Source organism: Triticum aestivum, chromosome 1A, assembly GCF_018294505.1.
Source record: "Triticum aestivum cultivar Chinese Spring chromosome 1A, IWGSC CS RefSeq v2.1, whole genome shotgun sequence".
In the NCBI taxonomy this organism is placed as follows: domain Eukaryota; kingdom Viridiplantae; phylum Streptophyta; class Magnoliopsida; order Poales; family Poaceae; genus Triticum; species Triticum aestivum.
Genome location: NC_057794.1, coordinates 567,309,527 through 567,333,636, shown reverse-complemented (window position 1 = coordinate 567,333,636; position 24,110 = coordinate 567,309,527). Strand labels below are relative to the sequence as shown.

Below are 24,110 nucleotides of genomic sequence, written 5' to 3'. Positions count from 1 at the left end.
AGGCTGGTGGCCCTTCTTTGTCCACCCCCCCTCCCCCCTCCTACTCCTAATGAGTATCACCCAACCCAGTATGTCTTTTATTTTCGTCTTTTATGTAAAAGAGTACTCCCTCTTTTCAAAATATAAGTCGTGTTTGATTTTGCACGGTCTTTGATGCATGTCTTTGATCAATAATATATGCCAAAATACATGAATTAAACATGTATCAAGGGTATCATCCTATTTGTCTCACAAAAGAATTTTATTTCATATGTCTTTATGATAGTTTTGTAGGCATACGATAAGTGAAAATCATAGTCAAAGTTGTGCGATGACAAAAAAAAACAATGCACACCTTGTATTTTGGGAAGGAAATACACTATGTACCTCATGTAACCCCGTATGCCCTTATGTAAGAATGTGTGTCTGAATGTAGCACAGTATGTCCCTCATGTAACTCTAAACTCAGTATGCCGACGAGAGAAGGACTGCTAGCTCTAACCTGGTCTCTGACAGCCCAGGTTCGGAGCATGGACTTTGGCATGTTGGCATGTCGGCGGCTAACTCTAACCGAGGGCTGGAGTTTGCCTCTCTGTGATGGAGTTTGCGCAGCCGCAGGGAAGAGGTGTTTGCCGGTCTGCATCGCTCCGCTCCACTTCGCTATTGCCTATTGGCCACCATTTCAGCCCAGACCAGTCGAGCACAAAACACAACCCTCACCATTTCACATCGACACTAAACCCTAAACCACTCTCCACTCATCCATGGAGGTCGGGGCAAGTGTTCGACCAATCCGACGCGTGGGCGAACGCGTTGGACAACTCATCATTTTTGTTCATTCGAATGCAACTGTGAACTTTAGATGCAAATCCATAACAGACATTCATCGGTACCTAGTACTTAAGATGCAAATCCATAACAGAGGTTCAACGGTACGTAGTACTCAAAGTATATACAAGTACACAACGGCAAACACAACGCTCATCATCGAAATTGGAAACCCATGTCATTTGTTAAATCAGGCGAAACCGCAACTACTCTCGTTCGCATGGTCTCCACACCGTACCAGTAGGTTCATCCATCAGGGAGATGCCTTTGCTGGCAAGGTCCTTCCTGATCTGGTCCGACACGTCAAACTGCTTGTTGTTCCTTGCCGCGACTCTCTGCTCAATCTGCTCGCGCAACGACTCATCGGTCAGCCCTGCCCGCGTCAACGCTTTTACCTTCAGATGCTCCAGTTCCTGTTGGGTTGAAGTTTGTTCATTCAAATGCAACTATGAACTTAAGATGCAAATCCATGACAGAGATTCAACGGTATGTAGTACTTAAGATGCAAATCCATAACAGAGATTCAACGGTACGTAGTACTTAAGATGCAAATCCATAACAGTGATTCAACGGTACGTAGTACTCAAGTATATACAAGTAGACAAAGACAAACACAGTTCTCATCATCTCTACACTGAAATTGGAAACCCAAGTCATTTGCTAAACCAGGCGAAACCGCAACTACTCTCGTTCGCATGGTCTCCAAACCGTACCAGTAGGCTCATCCATCAGGGCGATGCCTTTGCTGGCAAGGTCCTTCCTGATATGATCCGAAACGTCAAACTGCTTGTTGTTCCTTGCCGCGACTCTCCGTTCAATCTGCTCGCGCAGCGACTCATCGGTCAGCCCGGCCCACATCAATGCTTTTTCCTTCAGATGCTCCAGCTCTTGTTGGATTGAAATTTGTTCATCTTTGTGTTGCACTCATTATCATAAGAGGAAAAGGAAGTGTTGTATAGATAGATAGTGTGTGGCCTTAGTAGTAAGTACCTCTGCCAAAGGTGATTGTGGCATCAGGCCGAGGATGGACAGTTTGCTTTTAATCTCGGCACTCAACGCAGCCAGAGCTTGAATGTGGTCTTCTGGTTGTCTCTGTGGCTTCTGCTATGTTAAACATTGTAAGTATATACGGTGGAGTATATAAACCGTATATGTGTTGTAATTGTGCGTGCGTGTTATGTATTCTGTTGGGACTCTGAGATATGATCTTATCAGGTTGTTAGCTAACTTGTAGATCAATCCGAGCCCAACTAACCTTGTATCTATCCTGGCTTCGGTCCTATATTAACACGTACGCGTCCCTGCAACACGCATACGCTTAACCCTAGTTTTCACATGGTATACAGAGCCATCCTTTTCCATCACATCTAGATGTCGAGCTCCTCCTCAGCTGTCACCATGGCCACCCCCTCCATCGCCTCCCTTGGTCATACCATCACCGAGAAATTGACCCGGGAGAACTTCCTGGTGTGGAAGGCGCAGGTCTTGCCACACATCAAGGGGGCGGGGCTGATGGGCTATCTGGACGGCTCGATCAAGGAGCCAGCCGCCGTGCTCTACACCGACAAGGACGTCGCCGGCAAGAAGGAGACCACGTCCTCGCCAAATCCTGAGCATGCTGTGTGGGTTACTCAAGACCAGCAAATCCTCACGTTTTTGATCTCATCTCTCTCCCGTGAGGTCTTACTGCAGGTCAGCTCCCACACCACCGCCGCATCGATCTGGAACGCCCTGCTGCAAAGCTTCTCGTCGCAGTCAAGGGCTAGGGTTATCCAGTTCCGCTCGGCCATCGAGCACACCCGCAAACGGGACATGTCTGCCGCGGCCTACTACACCAAGATGGTGAGCATTGCCGACGAGCTGGCAGCTGCAGGCAAGCCCCTGGATGAAGATGACATTGTCGATCACATCCTGCAAGGCCTCCTCCACGACCCCGACTATAGCGGCTTCGTTTCGGCCATCTCCACCCGCACCGCCACCGAGCAGCCGATCGGCCTCAGCGAGCTCTTCTCCCTGCTGCTGTCGGCTAAAGCTTGCATCGCTTCCCAAAACACCGCTCTCCACTCCGCAAATCTAGCGGCAAGGGGTGGAGGCCGCGGCAACTCAAGGGGCGGCGACAACAGTGGAGGTGGCTCCCGCGGCTTCATCAACAACAACGCGGGCGCCCACTACCTTGACAACCACGATGATGGCGGCTTTGGAGGTGGTCCACGGTAAGGAGGTGGTGACCGCGGTGACCGCGAGTGCGAGAAGTGCCAGATTTGCAAGCTTGAAGGGCATGGTGCATGGCGCTGCAAGAAGCGCTATGATCGCAACTTCAACAACAACGTCCTCAACCCCGCAGGAGGTGGTGGTGGCGGAGGACGTGGTGGTGGTGGACACCGCCCGGCCGACGCTGCCCACGCCTATGGAGTTGATACCAATTGGTATCTTGACACTGGTGCAACTGATCACGTGACGGGAGAACTGGAAAAGCTTGCGGTCCACGATTGCTACACCGGCACGGAGCAAATCCACACTGCGAGTGGTCAAGGTATGGACATTGCCCACATTGGTCATTCAGTTCTTACTACCCCTCACGGCTCCTTGCATCTTAATAATATCATCCATGCTCCTCAAGCCGATCAAAGCCTTCTTTCTACCTATAAACTTATCAAAGATAACAATGCTTTCTTGGAAGTTTACTCCGAAATCTTTTTTTGTTAAGGATCGGGCCACTCGGAGAACCGTGCTTCAAAACAGGACTAGGGGTCGCCTGTTTCCTGTCTCTGGCCGCCATGATGCCCCTCCTCGACAAGCTCTCAGTGTGGTCAAGCCATCCACCTCAAGATGGCACAAACGCCTAGGGCATCCTGCTTTTCCAGTGGTCCAGAAAATTCTTTGAGATTTTAGTCTTCCAGTATCAAATAAGCAAGATCACATTCATGTGTGTGATTCGTGTCAGATGGCCAAGAGCCATCAACTTCCATATTCTCGCTCTACTAGTGAATCAAAGGCTCCTTTAGAGCTAGTTTTTTTCCAGATGTTTGGGGTCCTGGACCCGTTTTTGTTGGCAGACAAAAATATTATGTCACTTTCATTGATGATTTTAGTAAGTTCAGTTGGATCTATTTGCTTAAGAATAAATCTGATGTGTTTGCAAAGTTTAATCTCTTTCAGCAACATGTTGAACGTCTTTTTGATCGCAAAATTCTTGCCATGCAAACGGACTGGGGAGGTGAATACCAAAAACTTCATTCATTTTTTGAGCGCATAGGTATCACTCACCATGTCTTCTGTCCACATGCTCATCAGCAAAACGGATCCACTGAACGTAAACACCGCCATATCGTGGAGGTTGGTCTCTCCCTTCTTGCTCAAGCTTATATGCCTCTCAAATTTTGGGACGAGGCGTTTCTCACGGCGCTGTACCTCATAAATCGTGTTCCTAGTAAAGTCATCAATAATCAGACTCCTCTAGCGTCTTTTTGGCACTAAACCAAACTACACTTTTCTCCGCATATTTGGTTGTGCCGTCTGGCCCAACCTTCGTCCATTCAATAAACATAAGCTTGAGTTCCGCTCAAAACAGTGTGTGTTTCTTGGGTATAGTAGTCTTCACAAAGGCTACAAGTGTTTGGGTGTTGCCACGGGTCGCATCTATGTCTCCCGTGATGTGGTTTTCGATGAGCAAATTTTTCCCTTTGCAAAACTCCACCCTAACACCGGCGCTCAACTTCGTAAAGAACTTGTTCTTCTTCCCTCTCATCTTCTGCCATCACCCAACTTTGTTCTCGGGGGTGTAGAAGATGCTGATGATCATGTGTCAATGCCCCATAACTCCTTTGATCAAAACTCTGATGAAAGTGTGCAAGAAAACAGTGCAAACATGGAAGAAAATCCCCATGATTTTATGCAGGCCACGGAGTCCTCCTTTTCAGCCGTAGAAGATCCGCCTGCTGATCCCGGAGCAGATCAGGGCGGGATCCTCTCGGGATCTGCTGATGCAGGCGCGTCAGGAGGATCTCCTATGGGATCTGTGCCGCGGTCTGTCGCGGGACCAGGTGGGTCCCCCCTGCATGGCGTCGGCCAGTCGCGAGCCGCGCCTGTGAACCCGCGGCGCGGGCCTGTTGCGGGACCAGGTAGGTCCCCCCTGCATGGCGTTGGTCGGCCACGGGCCGCGCCTGTGACGGGACCAGGCGGGTCCCCATCCGGTCGGTTTTCCTCGGGAACGAGCGCGCCCACTGGATTGGGCAATTCCGCCCATCCGGACCTGGCAGCGACAAGTGGCAGTTCCGGAGCGGCTGGCGCGCGCGTCGAGGCTGATTGCGCTGAGCCAACACAGGAGCTCCACCAGGAGTTCTCGGGTGGATTTTCTGCGGATTCTGGATCTGCTGTGTCTGCTTCTTCTAATCGCCTCCAACAACATGTCTCACGTCCAGCTCCGCCTCCTCCTCCGCGGTCTCATACCAGGTCACAAAGTGGTATTATCAGGCCTAAGATTTATAACGATGGTTGTGTCTGTTGGGGTTCTTTTTGTGCCACAGGTGAACCGTAAAATTTGGGAGAAGCCCTTGGAGAACGTCGGTGGAAGGAGGCCATGGATGAGGAATATGATGCTCTTATGAGGAACAAAACATGGCGTTTGGTGCCTCCAATCAAGGGAGGAATGTTATTGACTGCAAGTGGGTCTACAAAGTCAAGCAGAAATCTGACGGTACTGTTGATAGGTATAAGGCACGCTTGGTTGCAAAAGGGTTTAAGCAAAGGTATGGAATTGACTACGAGGACACGTTCAGTCCTGTAGTCAAAGCAACCACTATCAGATTAATTCTCTCAATTGCAGTGTCTAGAACTTGGTGCATTCGACAACTAGATGTAAAGAACGCGTTCTTGCACGGTGTTCTGGAAGAGGAAGTGTTCATGAAACAACCTCCTGGGTACGAAAGCTTAAAGTTTCCACGTCACGTTTCCAAACTTGATAAGGCACTGTATGGATTAAAACATGCACCTAGAGCTTGGTATTCTCGACTGTCATCAAAGTTACAGTCTCTAGGGTTCTCTCCTTCAAAGGGGGGCACCTCACTATTCTTTTATCATCGACATAGGATTACCATTTTTATGCTCATTTATGTTGATGATATTGTGGTTACAAGTTCTTCACCTAGTGCTGTTGAAGCCCTTCTTAAGGACTTGGGCAAGGAGTTTGCACTTAAGGACCTTGGAAGTCTTCACTTCTTCCTTGGAATCGAGGTAAAACCTGTTAAAGAAGGGATTGTGCTGTCACAAGGAAAGTATGTACAAGAAATACTTCAGAAAGTAGGCATGAAGGGTTGCAAGCCTTCATCCACGCCTCTGTCTACTTCTGAAAAACTGTCCCTGTATGATGGAGAAGCACTTGGAGCAGAGGATGTAACCATGTATAGGAGCATTGTAGGAGCACTTCAATACTTGACTTTGACTAGGCCAGATATTTCTTATTCAGTAAACAAAGTTTGTCAGTTCTTACATGCTCCTTACAAGGTTGGAAAAAGCGGTAGGCGTAAGCGAGGCGGTTGGTCTTCGCCTAGTGCCTAGGCGGTGCCTAAGCGCGCTAGGCGCAGCCTAGGCAGTAATATAGTTTTTACTCGTAGTGAATTTGTGATTATTATATGGGTGCTTATATTAGTTTAGGGCATATAAATAAGTTAATTACCGTCTACTGCTATTGCATATAACCCATTTGGCACATCAGTGCAATATGTGGCATGATTTCTTGCTTGGGTAGGCAATTCCTTACTTGTTCTGCCTAGACCTCCATTTATGCCCTAGGCGAGGCGTTTGGCCATTGCCTAGCGCCTAGGCGTGCCTAAGCACCTCCTAGGCACTCCCTTTTCCAACAGAGTGCTCCTACTAGTGTGCATTGGACAACAGTTAAGAGGATACTTCGATATCTTCAAGGAACCAACGATCATGGTCTTAAACTTGGTAAGTCAGATTCAATGCTAGTAAGTGCTTTCTCAGATGCGGATTGGGCAGGCTGTCCTGATGACAGAAGATCAACAGGAGGCTTTGTGGTATTTCTTGGAGGTAATTTGGTATCTTGGTGTGCTCGCAAGCAACCCACTGTTTCCAGATCAAGCACAGAGGCTGAGTATAAGGCTCTAGCCAATGCCACTGCAGAGATTATTTGGGTTCAGAATCTGCTGACAGAATTGAGTGTTTATCATCCAAAAGCTGCATCACTTTGGTGTGATAATCTTGATGCCACATATTTGTCTGCTAATCCTATTTTTCATGCCAGGACTAAACACATTGAAATAGATTGTCATTTTGTTCGCGAAAGGGTGGCAGATAAGTTGTTGAATATTAGGTTCATACCTACTGGAGATCAAGTTGTAGATGGATTCACTAAGCCTCTTACTCTTAAGCAGCTTGAGGCCTTTAGACGCAATCTCAACTTGGATAGTTGTGATTGAGGGGGAGTGTTAAACATTGTAAGTATATACGGTGGAGTATACAAACCATATATGTGCTGTAATTGTGCGTGCGTGTTGTGTATTCTGTTGGGACTCTGAGATATGATCTTATCAGGTTGTTAGCTACCTTGTAGATCAATCCGAGCCAAACTAACCTTCTATCTATCCTGGCTTCGGCCCTATATTAACACGTACGCGTCCCTGCAACACGCATACGCTTAACCCTAGTTTTCACATCATGCTGCTGCTGCTTCTTCTAGTGTTGCTCCTTCTTTTGTTGTTCCAGTTTTTGCTGCAACTTCTGAAAATGGAAAATGTGTTTGTTGAATCAACTACTATGAACTAGAAATGGATTTACCCCAGGATTCAGAGCATCCATACCTTGACCAATGACCACAATAAAAAAAACATCTACGTACCTTCAAATCATTCAAATTGCTGTCTATTGCCTTAAGCAGCTCCATGAAGCCATCCTGAACATTTGTAGTTCGAAGATCGTCTGACATAGATTCCAAAAAAGCTTTATGGTGGCCGTCAACCAATTTTTGCTCCTCAGCCGGGACCGGGACAGATATATTCTCTTCATGATACAGAGACGTCATTTCATCGCAGTCATGTAAGGTCTGCATGAGATTAATATCAAGTGAGATATTATTACTACAGAAGATAGCCAAAGACCACAAGGTCAGGTTCAGAATTCCAATGACGAGGCAAAAAGTATGTTAAATGGTGGTTAAATTTTGATTTGAAACCAAATCATGATAAAATATCAAAGTTCAAGCAAATCACCTTATAAATGTAGTATACACGATCAGATGCAATCTCTAGTGCTTCATCAGAGTAATTCATGTCAGACTTATAATGTGCGCGTACCAAGAAAAATCTTAAAGCCATAGGATGGTACTGAGTCATAATCTGAAAAGAAGAGAAACGTTACACATGTTAGGAAACACCATACGAGTTCAAATGAGAAATATTAAAAGAAATCAGACATCGTCCCCTTACGCTTCTGATCGTGACGAAGTTATTAGCTGATTTCGACATTTTTCTCGCCGCAATTGTTAATAAAACCATTATGCATCCAGCAGTTGACCTCACTTTCTGGATAAGCCGCTCGGCTTTGTGCAAGCTCATTCTCATGATGAGGAAATATCAGATCTTTCCCTCCACCATGGATATCAAATACATGTCCTAAATAGCGAGCACTCATTGCGCTGCATTCAATATGCCATCCTGGTCTTCCATCACCCCAAGGGCTCTCCCATGAAGGCTCACCCTCCTTAGCAGCCTGGACACGGTAATAAGGATAAGAATGAAGTAGCGATGCGCAAGAGTAAACTGTTCACGGCGATGCATCAAACTTGCCTTCCATAATGCAAAGTCTGCATCGTTCTGCTTTTTTGGATCAACATCAACCCGCGAACCAGCAAGATTATCATCTTGCTTCCTACCAGATAAACTGAGATATTCAGAAAATCTATTGATTGAAAAGTAGACGCTGCCGTCTACAGCATAGCCTTTGTCATTCTTGATTATCTGTTCACATGCACAAAGTGGGAAAGAGTTTTACCAAGTGAATAGTGTGAGAGATAAAATACAATTATCATATACAACACACATGATTGACTGTGTTTGTTATGCTTTAATCTGAATGGTGACAAACAAATGCATCGGTGTTAAAAAAATTAAGGAGCAACAAGAAGCTGGAAAAATATCACGACAACTCTGGGTTGGTATTGCCGTTGGATGTGATTTTGAACAGTAACAGGGAAATCGAAAATACCTCGGTGATTAAATCCACAATATCTTCGATATGTTTCTTTACACGAGGCTCGACAGTGGGGGGCATGCACTGCAGCTCAGTCATGTGAGTATGAAACTCATTAATAAACCGAGTGCACAAACTGGATATATCTTCACCATTCTGTTTCGCCCGTTCGATAATCTGCAAAACCATAGCAAGTATAAATGAAGAAGTGTTCAGAAGAGCAGTTCAGTTTGAGAAACAAATAATGAAATCACATGTATGCAATAAAAGTGCATCGTGCCAGGAAGATGAACAGAGTGAGGTGTTGATCTAAAGTGGAAACATAAAATGGCAGTAACACAGCAGCCCAACTCTGCAACATAAATCATGCGCCCATGGCTGCAAGGTAGCTCATAGTTAAGGGTACATCTTATCTAACTATGTTCAAATTAATGACAAATTAAATTGGAATTATTTTGTAGTTCAGAACCAAGTTCTTGTGTGGCATGCATCAATGGAATTTGAAAATCAAAACTAAAGTACCAATCAGAGTGTCACTGTGTTTGCTTAAAATCATCACATTTTGGATGTAAGTCTAATATGAGACTTTTAGCTGATCCAACGAGTGGGACAACAAACTTCTTTTGGCAGTCAATGTGGCTCTCTCAATACAAGAGAAGAAGAAAAAAAGGCAGTTCTTTTGTTTAAAAAAAGCAACAGATAGTAAGAACCTATACAAATATTTGTTTATAGCGAGCCATGCAACATAAGTATATAAACCAATCATCCTCCCTCAACTAGTAAGTGTACATTCTACATGGAACATTACCTTATCATCAACGTCGGTGAAGTTGCGCACGTAATTAACTTCGTACCCCAAAAAGTTGAGATATCTACACTGGATCAAGAACCAATTAGAAAATGACTAAAATGTTAGGCACACACAACAAAATAGCAGTAGAAGCCACCTATTCATTTTCTTCAATTACCATATATATAGTCTTTTGCCAAACGTATAGTTATGGTTTGAAAATATCACTACTAGGGAAAACCCTAGCAGTAGCGCTGGTTTTGTGCTCACTAGTACCGCGGGTAGGCGCGCTACTAATAAGGCGCTACAGTTATTGCTTAGCAGTAACGCGTGCCGCACGCGCTACTGCTAGGACAAATAGCTGCAACGCTTGTTCACTCCCACGCTGCTGCTAATGTAACTACTGGCAGCGTGTTTTCTTTCCATCGCTACTAGTATTTTTTTTAGTGTATTTATGCGCCATCGTACAAATATTAGTACAATACCAGTTATGAGGTTTACATCATTATGTCCATAACAGTGTGTCAAATGAAGGTGGATTAGGTTCAAGTGGAGGCAATATGTGGTGCATGTCAAAAGTATACTACTAATCCAAACTTGATCTAGTTTGGACTAGTAGTACTTTCGATGTGCACCACATGTTGCCTCCACTTGAATCTAATCCGCCAGCACAAGCTATTTAATCATCATCATCATCATCATATTTATTTAATCACCACTAACACTAGCTAATAATAATCATCAGTCATTACCACCAACACTAGCTATTTTATCATCATAGTAATAGTGTAGCACATCATCATCCTCAAACTCATTTCTAGCTAATCACTCCTGCTGCTCTCTCTTAGGTAAAACAACATAAAACATGTGTAGCTCTCCTCCTTGATCAAGTTGGAGCATGCAGATGAACCTGTCTCCTAATTTTGGGTAGCACATCTGTTTGCTGCCCCCTAGTACTTGTCTGCGTTCCCCCATCACATATCTGGTCCAGTCTTGCACTATTAAGCATTCATCGCTGATCTTGAATGCACTAAAGTAACATGTAGGATATCTTGGCCGTAAGCTAATAATACTCATGGTACCTTTAGTCTCGATCCCATAAGGCACAACATTCATCGGGAGTCCCTGTTGAAGAACATCGTATGGTCACATACTTAGCAATGAAGTTTAGCTTCACAAATAATGTATGGAAAAGATGCACTGAGGACAAATAGTAAAAATCTTACCATCCTTCCTAAATAGATGTGACCGTAGTTCATGACGAACACTATTGGTCGCACGTTTTCAGTACTAAGATTTCTAAGTCCAGGAAGAAAATTTGTCTTGACGGTATCAAGATCCTCAAGCCATGAAACATAATGACTTAGCTCCTCGCAGTTTAGTTCAGCCCCGGGACAGTAGTAGGTCCTGTCTACCAAGCGCTGGACATGTTTGCTTGCACCGAAATAAGCTGACAATACAAATTAGTTGTCAACTATTTTTGAATAAACAATATCAAAGACATAAATATGGTTGAGAAACTTACATTTTGGTGTAACTGGAGGCGTCTGCACATCGACCCAGATGTCGGTATTACCTTCAATATCATCTTCCGGACGAATATCAAAGGTGATAACCATATCAGGCTGAAATGCATAAGTCTTGCATAGTGCTCGCCATGTTTTGCATCCAAAATAGGTGTAGTCGTCTGAATTGTATAATTTTGCGTGGAAAATATAACCATGCTCGGTCTTCAAATAAACTTTCTTTACCTCCATAGTATGACTGAAACCTATCTTATCCAATACAAAAACTCTTGCATGGCAGGGGATACGCTAGTAGAATAGTAAAAAAATATAAGTTGAAGCAAATGAAGCAGATGTCATGCTTAATTACGAAAAAAGACTTGTCGTTGTGACTTACTGTATCCACTTCGAAGTTCTCGTCCAGCTTGATGCTGAAGCGCCTATCATCATCTAGGAAGATTCCGTCGCACAGGCCGCGCTCGTCTTCGCAGTATTTGCAAATACCGAAATCCTTTTTGTCGTCAGACATTTCCTATGTTCATAGTTAAAACATTAATTGAAAATCGATAGAAGACAACTACCAGGATACTCAACACACAAATCCGGGGCACTCGATATTTCCTACATATTCTGGCAAAAGTCATGCCAAAATTCACGGAAAAATCCGGCATGACCTTTGCTAAAATAGGATATATCGAGCGCCTGAAATTTGCCGGAACGGAAATGAATCAACACTCCGGCAAAACATAGGCCACTCGGAGGTGTAACCTGCAAACATGACCGGCCACTTGGATATTGAGCAACACAAGATATACATTTCAAAATATCTTATAAGACTCAAATTAGCATGCATTCAATAAGCAAAAGTAAATCATCTCATGCGTCCGTACATCGTCGAATATTATCACTAATACATCCCGAATAGTGTCATACATATAACATCACTAGTACAACTAAAACCCTAGCACACGACGGGTATCGGCGCGGGCGGTGGACACCCACAGAGAAGGAACCATCACGGGATCATAGCTCCAGTGAGATCCCTGGAGAACCTGCCAGGTATTGGAGAACCTGTGCTCCAACGCAAACAAGTAGCGACGGACGTGCGCGTCCTCCTCACTGACACGGTGACGCACCACCTCCGCGGAGTCCTCGAGCCTCTGGACCGTCACTGGCCCACGCGACCGCCACCAAAGAAGGTTCGGGTCAACGACAGGCTGGCTCCTCACCAACCTGCGCCCCCCGGTAGGTAGCGCCTCCCAGTACCACCCCGGCGGAGCCCAGTCCCGGACATGGCCCATCTGGTCAAGCAGGTGTCGTCCTCCGCCGACTCGACGACGAGGATGCGGGATAGGCATCGTCCACGTCGATGCGGGAAAATTGCTTTAACTAAAAAAATAGCAACAAGTTCTTACTAACTAGTTCTATTAATTCAACTAGTTCTTACTAAAAATAAACTTACTATAAATAAAAATATTCTAGTACCTAATTAGTACCTAGTTCTTACTAACTAATTAGTACCTAAGAACTACTGCCCTAATTACCATCTAATTTGATGAACCTATAGGGGTGGAAAGTGGTAGCGGATATTCCAATTATCCAACTATAAAGTGAAATAAGTGGTCAAATTTTACTCGTTTTATGATTCATCTTAGAAATTTGATTCGTTTCCACCCTTACATGAACCCTAACTCATTTGAGCCGCATCCGCATCCGATTCGTTTCCACCCTAACTAATTTGATGGAGGTAGAAACCCTAGGCAGAGGTAGGGGAGAGGGAGGAGCAGGCGTGCTCACCTTGGGTGCCTGCGACGAGGGAGGGGCAGGCGGCGTCGAGGTCGTGGTCGGGGCTCCGGGCGGCGTTGAGGTCGGGGGGGGGGCGGCGTTGAGATCAGGGTCGGGGGCGGCGTCCCGGGCGGCGTTGAGGTCGGGGGCGGGGCCGGCGCTGAATCTGGGGTCGGGGGCGGCGTGGGAAGAGCGCGCGGCGGCCGAGGGGCGACGGCGGCGGCGGCGAGAGTGGAGTTGATTTGGGGGATGAAGTGGCCGTGGGGAAGGACGAATCGCGTGGTTAAGTCAGAAGTACCAGTAGCGCGTTCCAGAAAGGGCGCTACTGCTACGTTAGCTACAGCGCGTTCTGGAATACACGCTGCAGCTATAGCGATTTTCTGCAGAACCCGTTACTGCTATTCCTTTCTCCTTTTTTCCTTTTTTTCTTTTATTTTTCTTTACATTTTATTTTTCCCTTTCTCCTTTTTCTATTTCTTTCATTTTCATTTACTTTTCTATTTGTTTTTTACTTTATTTTATTTCCGTTAGCAGCAGCGCTTTACACGTAAGCGCGCTGCAGCTAAGGAGATTAGCAGTAGTGCTGGGCCATTATACGCGCTACTGTTAGGTTGGGCTAGCCATATGCGCCCAGTTCAAACGTAGCAGCATCGCTTTTCGCTAGTACGCGCTACTGCTAAAGTCATAGCAGCAGCGCGGTTTATTTACGCGCGCTGCTACTAAGTAGCAGCAGCACTTGATTTTGTACAGCGCTACTGATAAAATTCTGTGTATATGCTTTTCCCTAGTAATGTATGGGAGCAATTTATTTATGCCAATGGCGAATGGTACAAAAAGCAAGAACATGCCAAATATGGAAGCTCAAGCACTAAGCTAACCCCCTACTAGTACTCTCCACGCACAATCCAAATCCAGCATGTCCAAGCAGAAACTAAACGCATCGAGCAGTACTTTTAGATCGCGGGCGAAAAGTGAGCGATTGCAGACTGGAGGCCTCCCCGCGACGCAATGCCTGAAAAACGCCAACTGCCGCTAATCGCGCGATCGCCCGCGAAAGGGCGCGGTTTGACTTTGTGTTCGCTTCAGTTTCGCTGGGATGGGCCGAAATTCTGAAAGACAGGCCCAAATAGAGGTCAGCCCAATTCTCTAGAACTTCCTCCACGAAAAATCGAGAGCAACTAATTAACGAGTGCTTCTTCGGGAGCCTCGCAACGATCAGCGCCACTTGGCACACTCTCAGCCATTCGCCACGTGTCGCGATCTGGGCGCTCCTTCCAGATTTTGTTTTTTTCGCACGCGTTTTTGGCTTTTTAAATGTTTTTTTTGGATTTTTTTGACATTTTGATTTTCCACCGATCTTCCTTAGCTTTTCAATAAAAAATAATTAAAAAATTATTTTGCGCGAAAAATGCGTTTTTTCCCTTTCATGAGAGTCACGGTTTTGCTTCCGCGAGAGGCATGGCCGTGCTTCTCGAAAACGAAAAAATCTGTTTTCTTTTTTCTTTCATTCATGAGAGTCATGGTTTTACTTCCGTGAGAGGCACGAGTGTGCTTTCGCGAGAGTCACGGTCGTGCTTCTCAGAAACAAAAAAAAACATGTTTTCTGTTTTTTTCGCGAGAGTCATGGTTTTGCTTCCGTGAGAAGCATGGTTGTGCTTTCGCGAGAATCACGGCCGTGCCTCTCGGAAACGAAAAAAACTCGTTTTCTGTTTTTTTTCCTTTTGCGGGAGTCACAGTTTTGCTTTCGCAAGAGTCACGGTTGTGCTTTCACGAGAGTCACGACCGTGCCTCCTCGGAAACGGAAAAAAACGCGTTTTCTATTTTTTTCTTCCGCGAGAGTCACGGTTTTGCTTCCGGGAGAGACACGGTTGTGATTTCGTGAGAGGCACGAGTGTGCCTCTTTCATAAAGGGAAAAAACCTGTGCTCCCGGTTCGGTTTTTTGTCTGATTTTTTTTCGTGAAAAAAAGTTCATCAAAACCTATCAACATGGGATCTAGTTTTGAAAATCTCGACGTGAGGAATCCAACGATGAAAGCGGTTCAAGATTTGAACACACGGTTTGAGAGATAAAACATTTTGAATAAACGGATCTATGAAAAAAAAGGGAAAACTCACATGTTGCGACAAGTGGTGCGCTACATGTGCTCCACTTGTCACGACTAGGAAAATTGGAGTGATCTTTGCAACACTCCCTCCCACCGAAAAGGTTGCGGCGGCTGCGCCATTCTTTTTGTAGAAGTGCATGCTCTAGCCAATGCAATCAAAAAACCGATCTGATGAAAGAGACTAGGCAGCACATTATACGTCAACACTCCCCCTCACGTGTGGCCCCCTTAGACCTAAATGTGGACCAAAAGTGGGCTGCAATTTAATTGCGTTAGCCGGGTCTTGAACTCGAGACCTCTTGACTCTGATACTATATAAAAGTGCATACTCTAGTCAATGCAACTAAAAAAACGATATGATGGAAAAGACTAGACAGCACATTATACGTCAACACTTCCTAGCTACGGTCGGCAGGCCGGCTGCTGCTTCACCGGAAACCGGATCCGATGACGGGAGAGGCGGCAAGGCAGCGACCACGACAAGGCAGCCGGTGACGAGGGGCCTCTGCATGACGGCGACTCCGTGACCATGGCAAGGCAGCAAGGCAACAACCAGGGCAAGGCAGCCGGAGACGAGGAGCCTCCGATTCCATCTATCATTTGTTCATTTGTTGATTCAACAAGACCAGCACGACAGGCTCTTGGGATTGCATTGCAAACTTGTCGGTTCAGGTTGTAGGTTCAGGTTCAGGTGGTGCCAAATGTTGATGAAGAACAAGCTGAAGATGAAGATCAAGAACAAGAGCTAGCTCTGGCCATCAACTTCTGCTCTCTGCTTCCTCTCCTTAGAAAAACCTCTGTTTTCTACTGAAAATCCCCTGTCTTTGAGATAAATATGCACGTGTACATGCACATGTTACTGTTCCCGCGAACTGGGTTAGCGGCCGCTATCTCCAGCTATAGAGGCTGTAGCGTTTGCATGAGCCAGCCGTGAAATGGATTAGCCCGTGATCTTCAAGTTTATTTCGAGCTACAGGCTTACAGCAATTAGATCGGGGCCGGGCGTTACCGATAGAGAACGTCGAAGGCGACGTAGGCGCGGGTGTGGCCGACGTGGCTCGAGTCGTAGGGCATGACGCCGCAGATGTACATGCCGACCTTGCCCTTGACGCGCGGCACGAAGAGCTCCTTCTTCTTTGTCTTCGAGTTGAAGAGCCGCAGCGGCGGCGCCGTCGTGTCCTCCGCGATGATGAGGCCAGAGAGAAGGGTGGCCGGCGCCGCCATCTTGGGGATGCAAGGAAAAGAAAGGACGGGCAAACCCTAAACCGGCGACAGCAAGTAATGGCGAATTGGTTTTGGGGGCGGCTCCTTGCTCAGTGAGCCAACTATGTACTGGCCACTATAGTGGAGTGGCGGCAGCAAGTACTCTAAGGGCATGTACAATGGTTGATAAGATAGTCTTATCTTAAGTTTTGCATGTAATTTAGAGATGACAAAAAAAAGAGTCGACAATGGGTAATCTCTTAGCCTTATCTTCAATAACTAGCAATTCCTAAAAACATGGTGAGACATATTGTGCTAAGCGATCATCTATTGTCTTCTCTTAAAGTCTTCACTTATGAGTTCTCTCTCCTCCACCTCATCATTGATCCTACGTGTCACTTTTAAGATAGCATCATTGTACATGCCTAAGAGCAGAATACACTGTAGCGCAGCGGACCGATTCGATGAACCCGGACTCCATGTAGATACCCGCGCCTCCATGTACTGACACTGCAGCAAACCTGGCACTGTAGCAACCGTTTTTTAGTTGTTTATTTTATTTCGAACATTTTTGAAAAGTGAACAATTTTCAAAATTTCTAAACGCTTTTTCAGACCGCAGTTTCTTTAGAAAAATTAGAACAATTTTTGAAAATGAGAACTTTTTTACATTTGTGCATAAATTTTGAAATATCCAAACATTTTTCTAGTTTGCGGACAAATTTTGAGAACGGGGACGTTTTTCACATTCCAAACAATTTCTGAAAATGCAAACATGAAAATATGAACATTTTCTGAAAACCTTCCACAAAATTTTGGAAATGCAAACATTTTTAAAATCCTGAATTTTTAAAAAGTTCTTGAGAAAGTGAACATTTTGGATAATAAATATATATATAACAAATAAACCAATGACAATCGATAAAACAAACAATGGAAAAAAGAAATACAAAAAAACTACACCTGAACCTGAACTGGAACCTTGTAGAAGGTTTGCAAAATAGAGATTTGTGGAGTGCTGAACGGGTCGGCCCATTAGTTGCTCTCCTTGCTCGGTCTGTGTGATTGCTTGACAAACCCTCGCAAGGGCACAATGCGGCTTTGCGGTTGTGTGCACGGGCCTGGTGCCGGCGGATGCCGTGGTGCGCAACGTTGGTGGCCAGAGACCCGGTGGATGGTTGCAGGGTCGCGCGATATTTCCTTCGACGAACGGGTGGGGATGCGGGTGTGTCGGTCTTGCGTAGCCTCAGTGGGCTCAAGGACTGGCAACGACAGTGGTTCTTCAGCCTGTCGCATGTGGAGCAACACATAGCTGGTGTTGCCTCTGGTTGGTAGTGGTGGTGGTGTGCTTGGTCGTATGTCGTTGCTGGTGGCGCGATGTCGTTCCCTGTTGAAGGAGTTACCTAGGAGATCCGACACTTCTCCTACCTCAAGATCTTCTGTGGGTGAAAACTAAGATCCATTTTGTTGGATCGGCGATGAAAGTGGCCTTCATTGAAAACATCATCATGGAGTTAGACCTTGTGGTGGGAGTAGTCGGTGTGGTGATGTGGTTGGCCGTATGTTGTTGGTATCGTGGTTAGCATGGTGTTGGTGGACGTGCATTCGTTTGGGACTAGTCGCTTGGACGATAAGGGTTGGCAGTAGGTGCACTCTCTACGTGAGGAGCATTGGGTGAGCCATGTTAGCCATCCTCGTGGGATCAGAGTGGCACATGTCCGACCCCCTTTGTACACGTCGTTTCTCTTGGTATCGACAAGGTTAAAAAAATATGCTTGTGACAGATTGGATCGATGCGACGGTACGATGTGCACTTCGATAGCGGCGAAGTCAACGTTCGAGTGCCCGGTCATGTGTGATTAATTATGATGTTGTCGATCTTACCGGAGTTTTTGTATAGCTTGTGGTGATTTGGATCTAGTTTAGCTAGGAGAGGGCGGCGGCGGTGGAGGCGTTAGCTACGCGTCGATGGATCCCGAGGAAGTGCTCCTCGCGCCAGTCCTCCTCCACTCCCTGATAACGGTGGAGACGGATGAGCGGCGGCTCCGCCGCAAGAATGCCAAAGCGCTCCGGCTCATCCTCAAGCCGTCGGAGCGTCAACAGCGGAGGCGACAGCCAAGGCGAAGGCGTCCTGACATGCGAAGGAGCAGGACCACCTGCTCCGGAGGTTGACGGGACAAATATGCTCCGACGACAACTTGAAAGGCACCTACAGCTCCAGCTCCGACGATGATACCCTTTCGACCGCCAATGCCTACATGGAGGGGCACTGTTGCACCGGCGACCGCAAGGGGAAGGTGCACTGGATTGTTTCTATTGAGCGTGCTTTTAGTCATTTTAGTCCCTTTTTTGTTATTAAACGTGTTCATGTATGTAGCATTTCATGGGTTGCATGAAGTTAAGGGTTTGGATATGAAGACACCGAACACAGCTATGGGAGCAGGCAAATGAGGAGTGCATGGTCACTTCCCGTAGTTGTCCTCGGACACGTCCCCGGGTGTATGAGGGGGCAGATTAGATATATCCGACTGTAGATGCTCTTAGAGTATCTGCAAAGCCGGCCCCCAAATCGGACACCGTATTTGTCTCCCGGCTGGTCTGGATGTCCGCTGACAGTGATGCAGGAGTCGACCATCCAACCATGCCTACATATATTTCAAACTGGATTTGAACAAAGCGGGTGGTTACAGATGCAAACCAGATGATTTTCATTTAAACCGAAGCGCATTCATTACATTTTCACATGTCTCATTGAACAAAAACGACCAGGCCTAAAACTAGTCTAAGTCTATGGTAGCACCCGTCCTCAGAGTCCTTGTTGTTCCCCACCAACGTTGTCCATGTCCTTGTCGGATGAAGATGAGATCTGTGAAGTAAAAGTGCGATCGCCCATGAGGAATAGTAGGACATGGGATATGGACCGTCCCACTTTGAACTCGAGTCCGTGCTGCCCCATGCACTACTCCTCCTCATCGAAATCTGCAACCTACCCTCGTCGGTGGACGTGAGGTCAACGATGGACGAGGCTGGGGGTGGCCTTGTCGTCGAACCGGCGCCAACGAGCTGCCGGCGTTCTCGTCTAAGATCGCCTGCACCATCAGCACCTCCTCCCCATCCGGCTGCGTCGCAGGGCACAATGCAGCAGGCACAAGCACGGGTGGCCTCGTAAGGCGCCCGTTGCTCGGCGACAAAGTTATGGTTCTCCATAGGCATAGCCGCCACGGCCTCCTTGGTCGCCAGCTCAGTGGTATATTTGGCCCGTTTCTAAGCTGGTGTTGCTCGAGGAGGGAGAAGTTGTCACTCAGCGTTGCCTTGCACGGCGCCCAGAGGTCAACTCTTGTAATAGGACTTTCTTTTCCTCTGTTCCTGTGAGTGTGTGAAAAACTGATAACCGGCCCTGTTGGTCTCTAACTGAATGTGCCGTAATTTGCCAGAAACGAACACACTTTGACATGTTTCACTGGTCATGTAAATCAAGGCGCACGTGAGGCAATCGGTGCCAAGTTTATCTTGGGCAACCCTGCAGGAAAATCGATGGACTCATGCACACTTTTCTTCACCAATATCTTTATTCTTTAACTTGAAGCAGGCCGGTCATCCACCATTATTAATATTACGCGCAAGATCAACACGCTCGGATAAACATTTCAATAACCACTACGACGGCCAAGTTAAGATCGATCGCTCCGAGGGCAGCCCGTTGTTGTCCATCTCCGATTTTAGACAGCAGCATGTATCGTAGAACTGGCCTTTAGTGGGAGGGCTACGCTCACAGCGCGTCTTGGGGTCCTTGTACCCCAGCTTCTGGCAGTGGATGTAGCACGCACTGTCTGTGCACGGCAGGATCCGGTTGCACTCCTCTGCATGCACAAATTTTTGAGTACTCGATTGACCACATGTACATAAACATATAAGACGTATACTAGTATGAAATATGAATAAGCTCACAGGACATGATGACATGTACATATAATTACTTACTACCTTGTGCACCATGACATGATGACATGGCCATGGCGGTCACAACGATGGCCGCTAGGAAGAGAGCTATGGGATCCTTGAGAAGCCCCATAGAGTAGATGGGTTAGCCTTGGAAAGTTGCAGTTTCTTCTGTGTTTAAACCCTATTCTGGAGTTCTGATGCGGGGTTGATCTATGCCTCCTTGGTTGTGTTTATATACAAAAAGCAAATCTGGTAGGCAATTAATTCTTGGCACTCTATCATCTACTCCATTTATTGGTCTGCTAATTAATGCATATGTCTTAAAATGGCATCTATTTGCTACCCATTCATCTATAAGTGGTTTATATTTTTAGCCATTAGTTAGATTTCATATCTGGATGACACATGTCATCTAATTAAGTACTCCCTCCGTTCGGAAATACTTGTTCTAAAAATTGGTTGTATCTAGGCTTAACACAAGTCTAGATACAACCATTTTTAGGACAAGTATTTCCGAACGGAGGGAGTATTTGATATTGACTGTGTGTATCCTAATTATACACATGCCGATTGCATGCTCATTGCATTTTTATTCCTTGATGCTTTATTATGAGTCAATAAAAGTACTCCCTCCATCTAGGTGAATAAGTCATCTTAGGTTATGCACCGTGACCAAGGAGGAGGGAAAAACGAGAGGACTTAATGTTTATTTGCTAATTAGTAGCATTGCATGCAATGAACTAGTAACAACCGCATCGTGTTTGGTAGTCTCAAGTCATTAAAAGCATATACACCCTACATTTCTTATTGATTGATATGTCAAGAAACAAGAAACTATGTAGAAGTTAATGCATCGCGCCTAAGTGTTTTGAGATTATTTGATTTTTATAAGATGACTTACACACTTAGACGGAGGGGGTACCTTTTATCGAAAATCTGGTTTAAGACAAAGCGATTTTGATGTTGTTGATAGAGCCCGGTCAAACGCAGCCATGCATAGTGGAGACAGTGTCACAAAGCGCCGATATGTCCAACGTTACAGTGGGCAGCCACAAGGGCCAACGTCCAGCCGGCCTTGGCCCAAGAAGCCCAAGTCGCTACTACAAGAAGAGATAAGGCATCTCCAATTTAATGTTTTTTTTCAATTCTAGAACCTTCCCTGAACTTGTTTTATATTTTTACTAGTTAACCTCACGTGCTTTGCACGTCAAGTCACAAATGTAGTTTTTGTTACTAAGAAGGAACAAATCTTGTTCTGCACATTGGTTGTACCAATACACAAAAGGCCTTGTAATATTTACTTCCTTTTTTATTTTTGCTCATTTGCAAAGTTGTATTCGATCAGAAAATAAAAAGAGATCCTCGCGGGGCAGAGAGATCGGAACGAAGTTTTTAATTTCATACAAGGGATTTATATAGAAGTAGAAGACAGTAGAAGGATTGAGAGGATTCTAGAAGATGATGAGACTGATCTGGGTGCCGTGTCCCTTCGCTCATTGATTTGTTTACAAACATGGGCGCACACATAGCAGCTTTTGGCACGCTGGCAGAGAGGTAGCAAATGCTAGCCATCCGATGTGTGACAATGGACGGCCATCACTCAAGGGATTCGCTCTATTTTTAACCTTTGGATGCGGCAAATGGATGGTAGAGATTGTTACTCTATGGCGGGAAACCAGGGCAAGCAAAAATTGAAAATTGATGTACTATAGTAGTAGTAGAGATGTGTATTTTAATTTCGTGTACATTTTTTAAAACTTGCAATTGTTTCTGGAAAATCGTGAATATTTTTCAAACTTGTTAACCTATTTGAATTCTCGAACATATTTTTCTAGTCACCGTTATTTTTCAATTTGCAAACATTTTGTGAAATTTATGAACATTTTCTTAATTCATAAACTATTTTTGAAATTTATGAACATTTTTGAACTCACATTTTTTTTCTAAATTTGTGCAACATTTTTAAAATTCAAGAAAATTTTCAAACCCATAAATATTTTATTAAATTTATGAACATATTTTCATATTCATGATTTTTTTTGGAATTCACAAATATTTTTGGAAAGTCTTGAAAATATTTTGGAGTCGCATTTTTAGAAATTCATGAAGATTTTCTGGATTCATGAAAGTTTTTTAAATTTAAAATATGTTTTAAAATTCGTGATTTTTGAAATCGCTGACATTTTTTTGAATTCTCGGCATATTCTTAACCTGGTAGCATTTTTTGAACATATTTCTAAAATTCATGTCTTTTGAAATCCTAAACATTTTTAATGAAGCCTAAAAAGAAAAGAAAAACAAAAAGAAAGGGAAAATAGGGGCGCCCGCCCCGCACATCAGCCGACCCAAAAGCGTGCAAGAGGCATGGGGTGGGCCGTGGGGGTCGCGTGATTGGAGGTTATCCTCCGACCCTCGCTGAGATCTCGGGAGACAGGCCACACACCCCACGGATCGAAGAGAAATCAATTGTCTGAAGTCTTTTTCCTTGGCTCTCCTCCATTTCCACGTGGCCAGGTGAACTCCTCGCTCGTCCTTGCTGCTGCCTACCCCTAATTTTGGCTCCTCTCATCCTAAACTCCATCTTGTTCTTCAATCTCCGGTAAGATTTTTATCATGTATTCACATACTTGTGATAAGAGAGGCAGGTTCGTAATAGACAACTTGGTTATTTTTTTTGTAAATGCTCTTGATCGGGACAAAATGAGGGAGCAAGATTTTTTTTTTGCGGGTGAAACACATCTATTAATTAAGCAGAATCACTAGAGTCTTTATGACATAAAGCGGCAACCTCATCAGGTGCGCACCCTAGCCAAACAACAGTTTTAGGGAGCTCTCGTCCCATCCTTGCTAGGGCGTGGCTGACCAAGTTTTGGTCACGTCCAATGATCTTGATTTCATGCGGTCTAGTACTAAGAAGATGCCGAGTTTCATTCACCATGGTTGCAACAGGAGATCTATCCGCTTCCTCGGCGTTCATCATACATGCTAATGCCGTGCAGTCCGTCTCCACCAGGAGCTGCTCTGAGCTTCTGTCTAGGGCCAGCATGACATCTTCCATGAGAGCCGCGGCTTCCGCTTCCAGGGCACTGGCAATATCGTTGTATAAAACGGCATGATGCGAAGATGATAGAGCCATTGTGGTCGCGAAGTATCATTCCAGCTCCACCGCTGCCATCCTCGTTCATCCACGAGCCATCCACATTCAGTTTTACCCACCCCATCGGTGGCTTCTTCCATCTTTCTGTTGGTGTTGGGCATCCCTTCCTCATCACTTGTAGGCTCCGATCTCCTCCTTGATCAATATAAGAGACCACAGTCTTCCCCTTCACAACGTCAGCATGTGGATGTTGTCGTATGTTCAGGAGTGTGTCGACGTAGCCACATAAGAATCTGCATGATACTTCTATTGGTGGTGCTGGTTTGCCGTGATAAACTTCATTTCGAACATTGCCAGTTACGCCAAAGTGTCATGATCACAGGGAGACGCACATCTTCCGAGCATCCATCTAGCAGGTGGATGATCCATTCAGAGCCAGTATTGATGATGGTCTCCACCTTGGGCATTCTCCATATACCGGCCATGGCTTTCCAAAGACTCTGGGCCAAAGGACATCTGCATAGTGCATGAAATGTGTCCTTGCTCCCCATGCCACATAGAACACATGTATCAGTAATCTCAAGAGTGCGAATTTTTTTACTTTGTAAAGTGGCCAAAGAATTTGTCGCGACCCGCCAAGCAAAGACTCGTATCTTTGGGGAGCAGGGCAC

General features: G+C 45.5%; 1 pseudogene; it reads right to left on the bottom strand.

Moving 5' to 3' along the window:
• Positions 1 to 1,013: 1,013 nt before the first annotated feature.
• On the bottom strand, positions 1,014 to 16,359 carry LOC123181611 (cysteine--tRNA ligase CPS1, chloroplastic/mitochondrial-like; annotated as a pseudogene).
• Positions 16,360 to 24,110: the final 7,751 nt, after the last annotated feature.